At 40.2% G+C, this 18,117-nt stretch overlaps 1 pseudogene; it reads right to left on the bottom strand.

The window, feature by feature from the left end:
* Window positions 1–17,772, bottom strand: part of LOC102821317 — a 57,681-nt pseudogene extending 39,909 nt beyond the window's left edge.
* Between the last annotated feature and the right edge of the window lie 345 nt (window positions 17,773–18,117).

Below are 18,117 nucleotides of genomic sequence, written 5' to 3'. Positions count from 1 at the left end.
CAAGCCCACCTGCCACTCCTTGGAAACCCTATACAGAATAGCTATGAATTGGAACCAACTCCAAAGCATTTAACAACAACAACAAAAGGGAGGGAGGGAGATTTTTCTTTTTCAATCTTGGCAGTTTTCCAGGAGCACAGGGCTTAGGTACGTTCAACATGGTGGCTACATGATTGCTCTTCTTTCTGCTTTTAGTCACTGGTTTGTGGAGGCACCATTTGCTGTGGGTCTTTCTAGGCCCTTAGTGTCTGTCACACTTGGGTTCCAATTTTAATGTCTCAAGAGTAAGTTAACCCTTCTGAAGTGGGAACCTCTTTTATTCTGCCTTAAAAAAAAAAAAAAAAAAAAAGATGTTAGAAGAGAAGTTCCTTGTGATTCAGGTGCCCAAGCCTGGTTTCCAGACAAAGGCATCCATACTCTTCCCTAACAACATTAATTTTAATAGAGACTCCCTAGGTCTGGGTATTTTTAACTTATGTTAAGAGGGCCTGAGAAAGGACAGAAATCAATAGTCTGTGCTGCCCGTATTGAATAAAAGCCTTTGAATGTGTTAATAGTTGTAGAGGAGGCAAACATCCTTACTAAAATGAATAGTTAGCCTTGAGAATGAGGCTAAATCAACATGCATCATTTCTATTTGTACACTTTCTATAGGTTTTAGCCAAAATTATATCCTTAACCAGAAAAACATATTATCCCCACCTCAAAAATAGACTTATACTTCCAGAGCACTTATCAACCTTTTATATGTCATTCAATTGTAAATTAATGAATGCTAATTTTTGTAATCACAATTTCTATCATGATGTATTAACTAAGAAAGCTAATTGAATACAGGGGAAAATGTGAGTGAAATAGCTCCTTCAGTCAGCTCTGGTTTACCATATCATGGCAGCATTTCATTAAATCCTCATAAAGTACAATTGTTATTTAAAATGAAATAATTGCCTGCCAGTGGAGAAGGGATATGCATAGGAGAGAGAAGCAGGAAACTTCTGTCAGTGGCCATTCTACCTGCTGTTTTTCTCACAGTCAGAGCATCTTTTTGGTATGGGCAGGAGAGAAGCTGCAATGCACTGACCCCTTTGTGGAGCTGGGGGTTTGGACCCAAAGACTTCAGAGAACACAGCACATGCTGAGCAGTTCACAAAGCCCCCATTATTGCTGTGTGGGCAACTTTGCTTGCATCTCATTGAAAATGTTGTCTTGCACATCAACATAAGCAATTAAAAACATCCCCCTACTTGTTTAAGATGCTCAGCAAAGGAAGGGAAGCTTGAGATTTGAGAGAAAAGGAAAGGCTTGTACTATCAAACTTCCATTCCCATCCCCCTACTGAAGCTTGACTATAAAGCTACTTTTTAAAAAGCTTATTAAAGAAGAGGAGGGGAGGCTCTGAAAGAAGCTTTCATGTCTGCCAAAATGTAGGTTCATTAAACAGTATATAAAGAAAAGAAATTTTAGTTCACTTGCTGTAATAATAATTTCAAAATGAATTGAATACAATGTATTTAATTTCTTAGGCTGTCCCTCAAAGGGGAGGGGAGGCAGGTGTCCTATTTAGGAGCTTAATAAATACCTAAAAACAAATCTGGACTAAGAGACAAATGGAAATATAAAGCTAAAAATAAGTTGAAAGGGAATCAGAGAAACAGGGAGGGGAAATGGGATGTGTATAAAGAAAACAGGATGAGAAAATAGAAAATGAGACAGCTGTGAAGATTTCAGAAGCCCCTGGGTACTTCAAAGAGTTAACATACTTGCCTGCTAACCAAAAGGCTGAAGGTTTGAATCCATCCAGAGGTGCTTTGAAGAAAGGCTTTAAAATCTACTTCTGAAAGATCAACGTATGGCAAACCTCTAGAGAACAATTCTACTCTGATACACATGGTGTCACTATGAGTCGGAGGCAACTCAGGGACAACTGGTATGAAGATTTCAGGAGTTGTAGAGTAAATTATTAGCCGAACAGAAAGTATCATAGAGATTGCCTCCATTCCCGGCCTTAAGTCTTCCACTTCTGCCTCTTCAGCTCTACACCAATGAGCTGTGTGCTGGTCCATGACCTGGGACTTTCTCACTTCTATCTACTGCACCATTCATGAAGTGGGAAAGCATGAAGATGTTCCAGCCTTGTATCAGGTAGATACATCTATGAAGATGGGGACTCCTTCGTTACCTGAATGCAGGTTCTGCAATCAAGTTCTTCAAACAAACCTGTGGCTGTGCTTGATTTGTTAAAATTTTGATCTATTGGGTGGGGAAAGAGAGGTGGTTTGTAGAGAATGAATGAGAATGAAACAGGATGCATATGTGGAATGAATGCAGTTAATATTAACTGACCATAAGAAAAATAGGTAAACAGTGAACAGAATTAATTGGGAAACCATTTCAGAAATTTTGGCTGTGGTTGCCCAGTGAAAAGAAACTACAATAGTACATATTGTGTTGTAAAGATAGTGTCACATCGAAGTGCATTTTCTACGAACAAGCGAGGCAAAATATTTGAACCCTTGAAAAGTGAGTCATAATCCCATCACAAAGATGGAATATACGTATTTGCTGGCTGTGAAATTGAATGGTATTAAATTAGCTTTATTATTGTCACTAGTACATATCATATGTTAGTATTATTTATTTATTTTCCAACTTTTGCAAAAACCAAACTAAACCCACTGCCTTAGAGTCTTGATTTTTGGAAAACCCATGTATTACAGGAGTCTTGGTGCAGCATTGTAGGATAAACACTGGCCTGCTAACCACAAGGTAGGCAGTTCAAACCCAACAGTCAATCCTAAGAACCTCTATATGGGGTCACTATGAGTCAGAACAGACTCTACAATGACGTTTACCATCAACAACATGTGTTATGAAGTAGAACTCCTACCTAGGGTTTTACTGGCAGTCATATTTACAGAAGCAGATCATCAGGCATGTCTTCTGGGACATCACTAGGTAGGTTTGAATCGCCAACCTTTAGGTTAGTATGTCGTGTGTCTTACTAAACTGACACTCATGAGAAATTAAAACAAGAATTTTGTTGAAGGAATAAAATCTTTTTCAGATGGGAAACATTTATAGATATCCATATAAGATGTTGCAGTGAGACTAGAAAGGGTTGTAAAAGGTATAGTAAACAAGGGATTTGGGCTCACAGGTTGGTAGAGCAGTAGCAGGAAGCACCATGACTGTTACAAAAGATTTGTTAAATAAATCTGTAGGCCCAAAATTCTTTAGAGACCTCCATGTGCTTTGCAATCTTTCCCTGGATCTAGGAGCTTCTAGAGCAGGGACCACAGGGATTTCACTTTCTTGGTGGTAGAAGGTACCTCTTTCTCTGCTCACTTCTCTCTCCTTTTATCTAAGATCAAAGATGTTGTAAGGCCACATCCCTGGGAATCTTCCTTATATAAAATCATGGTTAAGATAGTATTAAGGATATAATGTTGTTGTTGTCAGGTGCCATTGAGTCGGAACCGACTCATAGCGACCCCATGCACAGCAGAATGAAACACTGCCCGATCCTGGGCCAACCTCACTACCACTGCCACACTTGAGTCCATCAATGATGCCACCTGGCCAATCCATCTCGTTAGAGGTCTTCCTCTTTTTCTCTGACCCTCCACCTTACCCAGCATGACATCCTTCTCCAATGATTGTTTCCTCCGGACAATATGTCCAGAGTATGAGAGACGAAGCTTAGCCATCTTGGCCTCCAAGGAGCACTCTGGCTGCACTTCTTCCAAAACAGATCTATTGGTTCTTTTGGCAGTCCATGGCACTTTCAGTATTCTCCTCCAACACCACAACTCAAAGGCATCAATTCTTTTACGATCTTCCTTATTCACTTTATTCAGTGTATAATAGTCCATCCTTAATCCTTTTATTGGTTTATCACATTAGATCACATAAAAATGGATCATCACATAAATACCACATTACAACATTGCTAAAATTAGATGCCATCGAGTCATAGCAACTTTATGCAAGACAGAACGAAACACTGCCTGGTCCTGCGCAAACCTCACAATCTTTGTTACTCTTAGTCCTTTGCTGCTGCCACTGTGCTAATCCATCTTGTTGGCGGTCTTCCTCTTCTTCACCGACCCTCCACTTTACCAAGCATAATGTCCTTCTCCAGGGACTGGTCCTTCCTGATAATATGTCTGAAGTATGAGAGACAGTCTCGCCATACTACCAGCTAAGGAATATTCTGGTTGTACTTCTTCCAACACAGATATGTTTGCTCTTTTGACACTCTATGGTACTTTTAATACTCTTCTCCAGCACCATAACTCAAATGCATCAATTCTACCATCTTCACTATTCATTGTCCAATTTCCACATGCACACGAGGCTATTAAAAATATCAAGATTTGTGTCAGGCACATCTTAGTCCTCAAAATGACATCTTTGCTCTTGAAGACTTTAAAAAGGTCTTATGCAGCAGATTTACTTAATGCAATATTTTGTTTGACTTTTGCTTCCAGGAGTGTTGAAAAGTGGATTCAAGCAAAACGAAATCTTTGACAACTTCAAACTTTTATCTATTTATCAAAATATTTATTGGTCCAGTGGTGAAGATCTTTGTTTTCTTTACATTGAAGTATAACTCATACTGAAGGCTGTGGTCTTTGATCTTTATCAGTGAGATTTGAAGTCCTCTTCCCTTTCAGCAAGCAATGTTGTGTCATCTGCATATTGCAGGTTGTTACTGAGTCTTCCTCCAATCCTGATGCCACATTCTTCTTCATATAATCCAGTTTCTCTGAGTATTTGCTTAGCATACAGATTGAATACGTATGGTGAAAGAATACAGCTCAGGTGCACACCTCACCTGATTTTACCCCATTCACTGTCCCCTTATTCTGTTTGAACAACTGCCTCTTGGTCTTTGTACAGGTTCCTCATGAGCACAGCTAAGTGTTCTGGAATACCCATTCTTTGAAATGTTGTCCATAGCTTGTCAAGATTCACACTGTCAAAAGCCTTTGCATAGTCAGTAAAGCACAGGTAAACATCTTTCTGGTATTCTCTGCTTTCAGCCAAGATCCAGCAGAAGACAGCCTTGTTATATAACTGCCAAATCATTGAGAACTATGCCCTAGCCAAACTGACATGAATTTGGGGGTGGAGGGAACCACATTCTGAGAGTTGTTTAGTAAACCATTTTGTCATGGGTTAAGTTTCTGTTACATTTGCAGTCTGCCTCCTTATATTAACAGACTTATTGTCTACTTAATTATAAATTAACAAAGGTCTAGTAGATACACAGCAGAAAATCCAAGTGGGTGTAAATGTAATTTGGAAATCAGAACTTGATAAATATCCATGGAAGCTGTAAATTTATTTGCAATTTACAACTTTATTTAGGAGTCCTTGTGTGACACTGTAGGATGAGCATTGGACTGCTAACTGCAATGTTGATGGTTCAAACACACCAGCCACTCCTTGGAAACCCTATCCAGGGTCACGATGAGTCGGAACAGACTTGATGGCACTTAACAACAACTGTATTTAATATCATCAGTTTTAGTACTTATTTTTTAGCTAACCTTAGGTTTTGTGGTAAGCTACACAAATATTCTTAACAGGCACCAAGCAATTCTTTATACAAGTTACAAATCCTGACTTTTGCCTTTTTGTTTTACAAGCAGTAAAAATTTGAGAGAAGGACTGAACATTACTTCACAGAGTAGAGATGAAAATATTCATTTAATTCACAATGTTGTTTTAAATTCAGGTCTGATATCACCCAATTCATAGATGCCAGTACCTCTGTTGTTGATTTTTATGATTCAAAGTGCAAGCCCTTTGTGCAACCTAGGAACCCTTATAAAATACTATCATTTTTGTCCTCATTTTACAAAGAAGAAAATTCAGGTGCATAGAGGCTTGTCTCAATTGCAGAACTAGTGAGTTGTTGAATCATGATTTCATTCACTTTCATTTAACAATTGGACTCTTTAGAAAAATTCTGTTATTGTTTAATTCCATTTTTCCCACAAAGTTTTTGAAGCCCCTCATATGTTTACTATCTTGCTCTTTCAACACATGAAATTTATGTGTATGTTCTTGCTGAAACTGAATTTTGGCTAATTATGACTTCACATTTATTGTTAAGAACATTATTAGCATCCTAGAAAGAACCCTGTCTCTACCTCCCACCAAGAGAAACCCCCCGACTCTATCCTGTAGCTAAAGACCGAAGCATTTGATGTTTTTATACACATGTAGTTGAGTGTGATAGAATCTTGTATCTGGCTTCTTTGGCTCAGCAGTATCCTTATGAGTTTCATCTTTATTTTTATAATAGGACATTATACATCAATGACAGTAAGTAATCACAGTATTCTACTGTGTTTTAACACACTTTAACTGTTTTGCTACTTGTGTGTACTTTGGCAGTTCCCTGGTTCGTGCTATTAGGATGCTACAGCTACAAATACTATCGTAGTTGTGTTTTGGTAAATGTCAGGGCACATTTCTTTTTCCCTATACTGAGCAGTGAGGGAGGGGGTGTGTGTCTTTGGCTATGAATCCAATCCGTTTTCAAAATTTTTTTAAATGTTTGTGAACAATAGAAACTCTCTTAATTCAGTGTTACATAGAAATTGTATAGCAAGAAATGTACTAACATGTTTTGAGTTTCTATTTTGTGCTGGTCACTGTGTGGAATCCCCTCTGCAAATTTCAAAGTAGCTGATGTTATGAACCCTTGTCTGTATCTTTCCCATGTCCTTGTCCCTGAATTCCACACCAAGAGTCAAGCCATGCCATTCCCCAAATCCGGATGGACTCTTTATCAGCACTGTTGGGGAGCATACCAGTTACAAATTGTGTTGAGTTTATTTCAATTCATGATTCCCTCATGTGTGTCAGAGCATAACTGTGCTCCCATGGGGCTTTCAATGACTGATTTTTGGGAAGCAAAAATTACCAGGTCTTCTTCTGAGATGCCTGTAAGTGGACTCGAATGTCCAACCTTTTAGCGAGCAGCCCATACCTTCAAAGTGTGCATTACCCAGGGACTCTCTTAGAGCATCCTATTCTTTTCAGGTGGTCCCAACACCTCTCTTCATGCTATTATCCTGTCCCCTCTGGCCACCTTCCCCACATCTTCTCAACTTCTTTCACACCCTTACTGTCCAACCCTCACTTTTATTCTCTGTGCTTCCCTGATATTATGGATAATAGAACGTAAAATCCTAGACTCAACAGTGGCTTCTGTCCTGGTTTCTCAGAGGCAAACTGTTGGAAACTCCTTCAAAGCAGTTTGCTTTTTCTCATTTGAGGCACGTGATACCTCACATTCTGCCCCATCCTCATTTCTTTCTTACTTCAAAGCTTAAAACATGTAAACCTTAAAGTGGTAAGACCTTGAGGGTGGTGGTGTGGCAGGCACACTGAACAAATTCAGCAGGATGAAAAGTGTGTGTGTGTGTGTGTGTGTGTGTGTGCCTGCATTTTCACTCAAGCGCTTCCCTGAATCACTAAATAAAACATCCATGAAGGTTGTGACACTGATCAGATTATTGGTACTGTATACTGTAAGGAGCTCTGGTAGCGTAGTGGTTATGAATCGGGCTGCGAACCTAAAGGTCAGCGGTTCGAAACTACCAGCTGCTCCGCGGGAGAAAGATGAGGCTTTCTACTCCCGTAAGGATTTACACCCTCGGAAACCCTGTACAGGGTCGCTATGGGTCGGAACTGACTCGACGGCACGTAACAACAACAACAACAACATACTGTAGCTAAAGACTGGTTCATTGGCAGAATTGTACTTTGACTTCCCATTGGAGTGTTTGACTTTTACAAAGGGGCTTCAGAAAGTATGTTGGAAAAAATCCATTATCTTTCAATTCCATTTTTTCATGAACCGTTGGAAGTCCACATATACTTAGAACCAGCATGTAACTTCTCCCACTCAATCCCTGACACTAGTCTTCCCAGTCTCATATTCTCCTCCTACCAATCCCTTATGCTGAATTATGTGATAGTTTACATGGGAGAACATTAGTTTTACATTCATCCTATCATATATCATCTCATTGCCATGATTACAATCCCCTCCACGTATCATCAACCAACCAAAGGGTACACCCTGCAAGCCTGCTCCCTAGTTGTCAGCACTCAGTCCCTCTCCCTAGAGTCCCCAGCTGCTCCATCTCTCCTTGTCATCATATCTGCCTCCATCTCTGGCGTCACTGCTTCTCTGGGTAGGGTCCTGCTCTCCGCTCTTCTCCATTGATGGTCCCAGGGACCTTTGCTCCTGGACTGCAAAGTCAACCTCTCCCCTCCTTTTGCTACAAAACATCCACCTTTACATTTCCAACCCTGACAGTCAGTCCCTATAACAATTATTCACCATTGTACCACAAGAGACCAACCGCATCTCCTTTCATTAGCCCTGCCCAGAAAGATTGGATACTACTCAGTGAAGATTCTACCTTCCTCTGTACCCTCAGGATCTAGGCTCCCTCTTGAAAGCTTGTAAGCCAGTCACTTCTTGCCTTGTTGATGACATGGAAATTGATCTGAGGAGCACTTGGGTCTACTTGATCCAAAGAAGAAAGCCCAACTTCATCAATAGTGGGTAGACTGAGGTTCTGCTTCCTGCTTCTAATTTCCTATTATACAAGGAGAAATGACCAGACAGAGAGAATTTGGGGCTAGACCAGAAACACACAAGTAAACCAGGCTGACACTTCCCTTACGTGTGAGCCTATCTTGACCCTGTGTTTAATCATAGCTGGCCCACCCACTGTGTTTAATCGTAGCTGGCCCACCCACTCATTGTGTCACAGCTGGCACACAAAGACATTCACAGACAACATCTGCTCCTTACTATTGCCCTGCTTACATCTGCTGGTACTCTTGAACTTGTCTCTCTGATACAAGCAGTCCTAGGTCCATAATCCTAGTTCCTGCTTGATCTCCTATTTTTAACTCTCTTTCTAGACTGGTGAGGAATTTTGGGGGGCACTGTAGGATAAGTATTGGACTGCTATACACGAGGTCGAATGTTCAAACTCACCAGCCACTCCCCAGGAGAAGGATGAGACTTTCTGCTCTTGTAAAGACTACAGCCTCGGATACCCTATAGAGGGTCACTATGAGGTAGAACAGACTCGATGGTTGTGAAATGTTATTTTTTTAGTTTGCTAGACTGGTGGACTTTGGTTGCTTTGTGTATTATCATCTTTATCCACTGTCCTAATTTTGGTCATCCTGTAGTGTCTAGAGCCTAGTAGTCCACAAGCCTATTTACTGCCACCTAAACCATCACCCATTCCAACAATTGGTCGAATACAGAGTTTCAGACATTTCTCTTCCTCATGTAATGCAAAAAAGAGCCCTCTCAAAAAAAAAAAAAAAAAAAAAAAAAACAATCTAAGAAGCATCCATAAGAGAGGGCATACATCACAGATGTAAGGGGGTTTGAGTGTACCCCAAGATGTACTTGAGCCCATTATTTATATACTTGCATATTGTTGTTATTGTGAAGTACCTTCAAGTTGGTTCCAACTCAGCTACACTGTAACCACTTGTTACTATTAACATAAAATGATTTTTTAAAAGCCATAGGGCAAAGTATAAAAGCACTGGGTTAAGTTGCGTTTATAGGAACCTATGTCTGCCACTGGAGTCTTGGTGTGGCACTGTGGGTTAATGTGCTGGACTGCAAAGTAAGTTTGAACTGCAAGGTCGGCGGTTCAAGCTCACCAGCTGTTCCTCAGAAACCCTATACAGGGTCTCTATGGGTTGGAATCAGCTCAATGGCATTTAACAACAACAACATGTCTGCCACTGACTCATAGTTTCTTAACTTCATACGTAATTTTATTATTAGACTGGTTGAGTCGTAGGGTTCTTTCTAACAGTGCTATGAGTCTATCTTCAAGATCTAGGTTCTGTTGTAAATTCTCGATTCGATGGTAAATTTGGAAATTCTGCTGTCAGTTGCCCTTGAATCAGAAAAAATATTTGAAAGACTAGTTTTCCAGATAACTGCCGAAATTCTGTCCCAGTGATGACTCTCCAGTTATACAAAGTTCTTACTCTAAGGCTTTGGCTGCCAGAACAGTCTATTGTTAGAGTTTGCATTATTTTTAATATCATCTTTTTAGCCCAATTTCTTCTATTTTTCCAGCAGAAATGGGGCAGCATTCTTAAGGTGCAACAACAATGGTTTCTTGTATCACTCAGTACTTTAGAACTTTGCTCCAGGTACTTTTAAATGAGCAATCCTGAGATCTTGAAATTAAACCACCAGTTATTAGAGATGATATTTCAGGCCTCACATGGGGCACTCCTCCTTTTCATATTGCATTTGTGATAGACAGTTCCTCGCATGAATAATACAATGGCCTTGAATGATTTCACGTCAGCTCTGCCGCAGGGAGAAACGCAAGGTGAGCTGGATGACTCCTAGTGTGATCCTTTGCCTGTTGACATTACTTTTAAACTTTTCTTCCTTAGGCTGCAGCCATGTGTATTAAATAAATGATAAACACCATTTCTCTCACAAGGCCGGCTCACCATTTGAGCTACAAAGACAGCTTTGCAGGTAGTTGAGAGGTTAATATCACTGAATAATTTATTTATTCGGTATAAACATTCCTATTTTCAGCCTTCCTTTTTTTTAATTTTAATACCTTTCTCATGACTGATTCAGAATACAGGAAATATATAATATGCATCACAGACAGATTACAAAGATGGCCTCTGTGTTTGGTGAAAAAAAACAAAAAACTGGTAACAAATCTTATGTCTTATTATAATGGAGAGAAATTCACATATACTCTTTCTGCAATAAAATAATTGGAAGAAGATAGGTGTTAAAATAGGAGGAAAAATAAGCTAACAGGATATTACAATACCACAATTGTTGTTGTTTTGTTGTTATGTGTCATTGAGTTCATTATGACCCATAGTGACCCTGTATAGGGTTTCCAAGGAGGAGCTGGTGAGCTTCATCTGCTGACCTTGCAGTTCAAACTAACTCTGCAGTCCAGTGCATTAACTCATAGTGCCACGCCAGTGTAGTTGGCCCTAAAACTGTGCATATCTCTTGAAACCCATGTTGTATATTTTCTCAATCTTTCCCTCTGTTGAATTTTTTGTATGATGATTATTCAAATGAAAGGTGGATCAACTGAACAAGGGCATTCCTGAAGGGTAGATACAGAGAAAAGAATAAAAGGCCTTGCAGCCAGCCACTCAGCCCTGTGTGGCCCTAACACTCCAGTAGAAGTCCTTCAAACAGCCTCAAGGTTTGCTAATAGGAAAATCATGACACAAGCTGTCTGCTCTTCTCTCCAGTCTTGTTTCTTTCCTTCCTTCATACTTTAAGTTGTCTTCTTCCTGATTTTCATTGTTTGCTAACATTTTGGAGCATACCGAATGGCCATTTTCAAAAAGAAGCAAAGACTTTATGGTAATGAACAAACAACTAAGCTAGATTTGTTGTTGTTGTTATGTGCCGTGGAGTCGGTTCCAACCCATAGCGATCCTGCAAAGGGTTTCCGAGGCTGTAACTCATTACGGGAACAGAAAGCCTCATCTTTCTCCCGCAAAGCAGCTGGTAGTTTCAAACTGCTGACCTTGCCGTTCGCAGCCCGATTCATAATCACTACGCCACCAGAGCTCCTTAGTAGGACATATCAAAACTTTAGAACTGCTAATTGGACATGTTTAGCCTTTGGGATTTTTTATTTCCTTAGTGTTTGAATTCACTTGTCTGGTCTGCATAATATATGAGAACTTAGACCCTCAGCAGACACGTCTGTGCCCAGAGATTCAGGTAGTCCTCCTCCTGAGTAGTTGACCAGCTGACAGCAGTTTTGAAGGATGCATTACCAGCATGAATTGTTCTGGGAAAGTAGCTCTCAACTTTCTAGTCTCAGGACATCTTTACAGTCTTAAAAATATGTTTAGGAGCATTAAACCTATCAATACTTATTATATTGAACAGGAAAACTGAAGAACTGTACAAATATTTGTTAACTTACTTAAAAATAAGAAGCATATTACATCTGTGTACATGATACATGATATTTACATGTACATAACATTTTTATTTTAAAAATAACAATATGTTTTAAAATGTGACGAGAGAGATTGTTTTACTTTAATTACTTTTGTCTGTGTGACTGTCTTTAATATTTGGTTAACAGAATAGCATCTCCTTAACGTCTGGTTTAAGAGTTTTGTTACAAAACTTCACATGTCTACTTCTTCATTCAAATGTATCACAATGTGTTCTTTTGAGTGAGGTAAATGAAGAAAAGACGGCCTCACACAGATATGTAATTGGAAATGGAAGACTTCATGGTTAACCTAAAGTGGTCCTGGACACTAGATTTTGAGAACTGCTGGTCCAAAATATAAGTGAATGTACTATTTCTGAATGGAGTTAGTTGACTTTTTAAGTATCTGAGCCTTTCCCTATGTCAGCTTTCCTTGCCGTTCTGTGGCTTTTATCTTCTAAATGTGGTTACATGTAGCTTTAAAAAGGTCTAAGCTCTCTATGGAGTCTGGGTATTGTGCAGCAGCATAAGCACTGGACTGCTAGCCATAACTATACAGGATTGCTAAGAGTCAGAACTGACTTGATGGAACTTAACAGTAACAACAAGAAGCTATCTATAGGTGGGCCTTGGATGGCATAATTGGTTGCAATCCACAACTAATCTAAAGGGTTGGCAGTTTGAATCCACCCAGTGGCTCCATAGAAGACAGGCCTGGAGATCTCCTTCTATTATGTACAATAGCTAAGAAAACCTGTGAAACAGTTTTCCCATGTAAGATCTGGGATGACCAGAGTACATGGAAGAGTGATGCTCTCAGCCCCCTTTTAGTTGCATTGAACCATGTGGGCTAGTTCTGGCCAAGAGACTCTGAGGGAATACAACATGTGTGATTTCAGGCCTTACACAGTGAAAGTTCATGTGGGCTTCCCCATTGCTGTGTGAATAGTTAAGATCAATGTTCAAGACAGTGCAGTTAAAAAATGGTGAAGTACTTCATCGGTCTGGGTTCCTGAGTGACTGTAGAGAGGAGAGATTCCCAGCTTGCATTAGACATACAGGGAAAGGCAGAAATAAGTCTTTTTTTTTTTGGGAGGGGGGGGATGTACACAAAAACACTCAGAAATATATAATCGTTTAAACAACCAAAGGGCACATTCTCAAGCCTGCCTCCTGGTCGCCAGCACACAGCCTTTCTCTTTCCATGAGTCAAGAATCCTCAGCTGCTCTCTCTCTCCATGTCCTCATCTCTGCCTTCATCTCTGGTGTCACTGTTTCTCTAGATAGGGTCCCACATTCCACTCATGCTCTTCTCTCTTAATGGTTCTAGGGTTCTCTGTTCCTGGACTGTAAGATTAACTACTCCCCCCATTTTGTTACAGAATTCTACCTTTACAGTTGTGACAGTTGCAATTAGTCATGCTTACAATTACTCATTATTGAATCATAAGAATCTTATCCCCATCTCCTTTCACCAGACCCATCTAGACAAGATGAAAAATATTCAGTGGGGTTCTACCTTCCCCTGAACACTCAGAAACAAAATTCCCTCTTGAAAACTCATAAGCCAGTCACTTCATGCCTTTGTAGTCCTCCCTCCCCCATTTTAGGTAGCTAATGTCTAAATTGCCCATCCCTATCAATCAACATGATGGATTGACCAAGTGGCAGCATCAGTGGACTCAAGCATGGCAACAGTAGTGAGGTTGGCCCAGGATTGGGCAGTGTTTCATTCTGCTGTGCATAAGGTCACTATGAGTCGGTACTGACTCAATGGCACCTAACAATAACAACATCAACCCTGTATACAGAGGGAATAGGATTGATACTTGATGTGAAGACTCCTTCTCTCTCAGTTGGTATTTTGAGCGACTACATCCATAAGCATGGGTCAAGTTCATCAAATTGTAGCAATTTACACTTGTTTCCTTTGTCAAATTTTTTTTTTTTTATCTTTTAGTCGAGTTCTGATCATCATGCAATCGAAGTTAGGTCAAATGTGTACTATCTACAAGTTAGGGTGCTCTTGTACATCTCCCCTCACTTCATAACAGCTGGATACTTCACTCTCAGCTCTAGCCCTCCATGGTTATGTCCTTGTCCATGGGCTCAGGAGTTCCTAGGTTTCACCATACTTTGGAACAACCAGCCCCTTCTCTTCTCTCTCTCATCTCCACGTTGACAGAAGTCTATGGAACATAGTCAAACTCAGCCCATATCTTCATTGTTGGCTTTCCCCCTCTTCCATGAATCAGTAGACCAATGTGGTTGCCAGAAAGCTTAATGTGTTCCCTTTGAGTTTTAGTGTTCCCTGCTCGTGTGTTCCCTTTGAATTTTAGTCATGGAGGGGGATTTGTCTTGAAGGAATCATGCTAAACTTTTGAAAGTCAAGACTTTACCTTACATCCATTCTTTGAACTGCAGGTGACAATTCTAGTTTCTTCACTTACCAACAACAACAACATGTATATTGAGATGACCATTTATAATCTGAATTTGTTGTTCTGTGCCATCAAGTTGATTTTGACCTAAAGTGACACTATATTGTTGTTAAGTGCCATTGAGTCGGTTCCAACCCATAGTGACCCTATATAGGGTTTCCAAGGAGCCGCTGGTGAGTTTGCACTGATGACCTTGTGGTTCAAATCAACTTTGCGGTGCAGTACATTGACTCACAGTGCCATAGGAGAGAGTAAAACTGTCCATTATGTTTTGTGAATTGTAATCTTTATGGGGAAAAATCATCAGATTTTTGCTCCCATGGAGCTAATGGGTGGATTTTAACTTCTGACTTTTCAGATAACTGCCAAACAGGTAACCACTGAGACACCAAGACACCTAACCTAAATTTACCAATGTTGAAATTAAGACATAAAAAAAATTAATAAAAACAGTTCTGTATCTTACAACTAGAAAGTTATGGTGCTAGGACTGAAACCTAAGTGTACTTTACTCCATACCCCATAGGATTTCTCTGTCTTTCAAAAAAATGAATATTAGGTGAAAGAGTGAGTGAATGGATGCATGAATTCTTGAATACAGGAATAAGAAGAGTAATATGCTCCTAAAATGACTGCGACCCTTTTGTAAGCTGAGAACTGTGGTCAGTGACACACTATGCTAGATGTAGTGACTGCTGCAAATATTCACTCTTCAGAGTTGTTGAGAGCTCTCCCAACTGTCCTCCTATACTCACTCTTACTTAAGACAGCAAAGCTAACTTAATCAGCAAGTATTGAAAGAATTCTGATTAAGCGCATACTAATGCTTCCTTCAATTAGTTTCCTCCAGAGTTAATCCCATTTACTTTTCCTGTTTGGGCAACCAGCTGTTTGAGGTTGCTGGGCAACCAAGAGTTGACAGGAGGGAGGTTGGAGAGAGGGATGGAGACCTAGAAGCTCCAACCATGGTGAATATTAAATGAAAATCAAATGTCAGAGAGGATTTATTTTAGGGCACAAACAGATCATTTCAAAGTGAACATTAAAAAGGTGAGCTAAATTCAGTTCAGAACATTTGTTTTTCAGTATTTAGATTCTTAGCATAATCCCATTTTCCTTCTGAAACATTGTGGCAACAAAGAACGAAAGGAATTTGATTTTTAGTGAAGGGGAAAAAGTGTGGCTTCTGAGAAAGCAGAAGTGCCTATGAGATACCAGTTCTGTGAAATGACAATGTTGTTTCTAGAGATATGGGCTAGACAAGTTAGTGTGTGCAGTCCTGCAGGAACTTCAGAAGCACAAAGCAGAGAGCTGGATTTTGCAGGAAATGTTAATATTGTAGACAAGCAGTAAATAAATAACAATGCAAACAGGTAAATAAATAAACTTAACTCCCCAAACAACCTAAGGGGGAAATACTCCAGGGCAATTTGTACAGATAGCAAAGATAAGAAAGGCAATGATATGGGGGCATTCATTCCCCAGCCCCACACATTCTAGATAACCATGCCTTGCCATGGCAGTTCTGAGAGTGCTGGTGGTGGCAGGCTGCTCCTTAGAAGGCTGACCAAGCCACTATATGTTCATCTCAGAATGGATGAACTAATCACTTGGGGAAGGCAGGTCTCTCTCAGATGCATTGGCTAAGTGTAAAGGGGCAGGCCCAGTAATCCAGAAGGAAAGAAAAATCTCCAGGTGATTGTGGGTAAGAAATGTCTTTGTCTTCAGAGCCTCTGAAATATTTCTGCAATACACAGTTTACTTGAAAGGGATATTTTTCATCTATGAAATACAAGAGTACATTCATATCTCTGGTAAAGGCCTATACATAACAGAAATTGCAAGAATTGCAGCAAAGATTGAAATGAAAGCTAAAATTCCAAAGCCCACTGGGGTCATTATGTCATCTTTGACATGTCAGGCACTAACCCAGATTTGAAAACTACACAACATTGTTTTTCCTGAAAATAAAATGAGATTATTTCACTTAAGTTCCAGTCCAGTATTTTCAAAGGGTGATTACTTCTACTGGTTCCATGGGAATTCAACTGAAATGAAAGAGGGAGAGAGATTGAGGTATTGTGAATTGTTCAAATCTATGTAAATAGAAGAATAACATGTTATTGTTGTGAAGTGCTATCAAGTCAGTTCCGACCCATAGCGACCCTGTATAGGGTTTCTAAGGAGCAGCTGGTGAACTTGAACCACCGATCTTGCAGTTCAAATGGCTTTGCAGTCTGGTACATTAACCCACAGCGCCACACCAGGACTCCATAGTTAGAATTTAAACATCCATAGGTCTCTTAATTAATAGTAACCAAAACATTTAAGGAGCCCTGGTATTGTAATGGATTATGAGCTGGGTTGTTAAACACAAGGTTAGCAGTTCGAATCTACCAGGTTTCTGCTCCTATAAAGATTTACAACCTCAGAAACACTATTCAGGGTCACATATTATGAGTCAGAACTGACTCGGTGGCACACAACCATTACCACCACCAATCAGAACATTAAAAAGTCTGAAGTTAAATAAAGATTTAACTCTCTGTATGTGGTGTGTGTGTGTGTGTGTGTGTGTGTGTGTAAGGAATCTAGTGTGGTGTTGTAGGATAAGCACTAGACTACAAGGCCGGTTTGAACCCAGTATAGGGTCACTATGAGATGAGTTGGAACCAACTCCATGTCACTTAATAGTAACAGTAACAGTAAGAGTGTGTGCACAAATACCAGGCTAGTGTCATGTCACACAGCTTCATGAATAGCACTTTCTGTGACATTTCTCTTCAATACATACTGCTGCTTTGTGGGAGCAGAAAAAGAAAATCACACTCATGTGTGCCACAGAGCAATGAGACATTTGTTGTATGAGGTGAATTTTTATAAGGAATTGGTAGTAGCCAGATGAACTAAAACCAAAAGCCATTGCTGTTAAGTTGATTCTGACTCATAGTGACCCCTACAGGTCAGAGTAGAACTGTCCTAGGAGGACTTCTGAGGCGATCAATCTTTAAGGAAGCAGACTGCCACATCTGTTTTTCCTTGAAGCAGCTGGTGGGTTAAAACTGTCCACCTTTTGGTTAGCAGCCAAGCACTTTAACCACCGCGCCACCAAGGATCCTTGAAACTATTCTAAGAGTCTCCTAAATGATCGCTCAGCTTCTGTCCTGAACTGCTGCTCTCCATGCTACACTCACTAGTTCCACACAGTAGTCGTAGAGTTTGTCAAACATGACAAAAACAAACACCAACCCCACAGTATTATTGACTCTGAGGATGCTTGGCCGAGGTGTAATTCCCATCCTTCCTAAACAAAAAGTATGACTGCAAAGTGGATGAAGCGACCCTGTATATGGTTTGCAAGGAGCAGCTGGTGAGTTCAAACTGACTTTGCAGTCCAGCACATTAACCCACAGCGCCACACCAGGACTCCAGGGGGCAGGGTGGGGCCAATCTAAGCTGAAACTGTTTGTGGTGGTGGTGGTGATGTGCCATGGAGTCGATTCTGACTCATAGTGACTCTGTACAGGGTTTCCAAGGCTGTAACTCTTTATGGGAGCAGAAAGCCTCATCTTTCTCCTGTGGAAAAACTGGTAGTTTTGAACTGCTGATCTTGCAGTTCGCAGCCCGATTTGTAACCAGTTTGT

The sequence above is a fragment of the Chrysochloris asiatica genome, unplaced genomic scaffold (assembly GCF_000296735.1).
Source record: "Chrysochloris asiatica unplaced genomic scaffold, ChrAsi1.0 scaffold00004, whole genome shotgun sequence".
NCBI classification, from domain to species: domain Eukaryota; kingdom Metazoa; phylum Chordata; class Mammalia; order Afrosoricida; family Chrysochloridae; genus Chrysochloris; species Chrysochloris asiatica.
The sequence above is the reverse complement of the archived record's forward strand: the minus strand, read 5'-3'. Positions and strand labels throughout refer to the sequence as shown.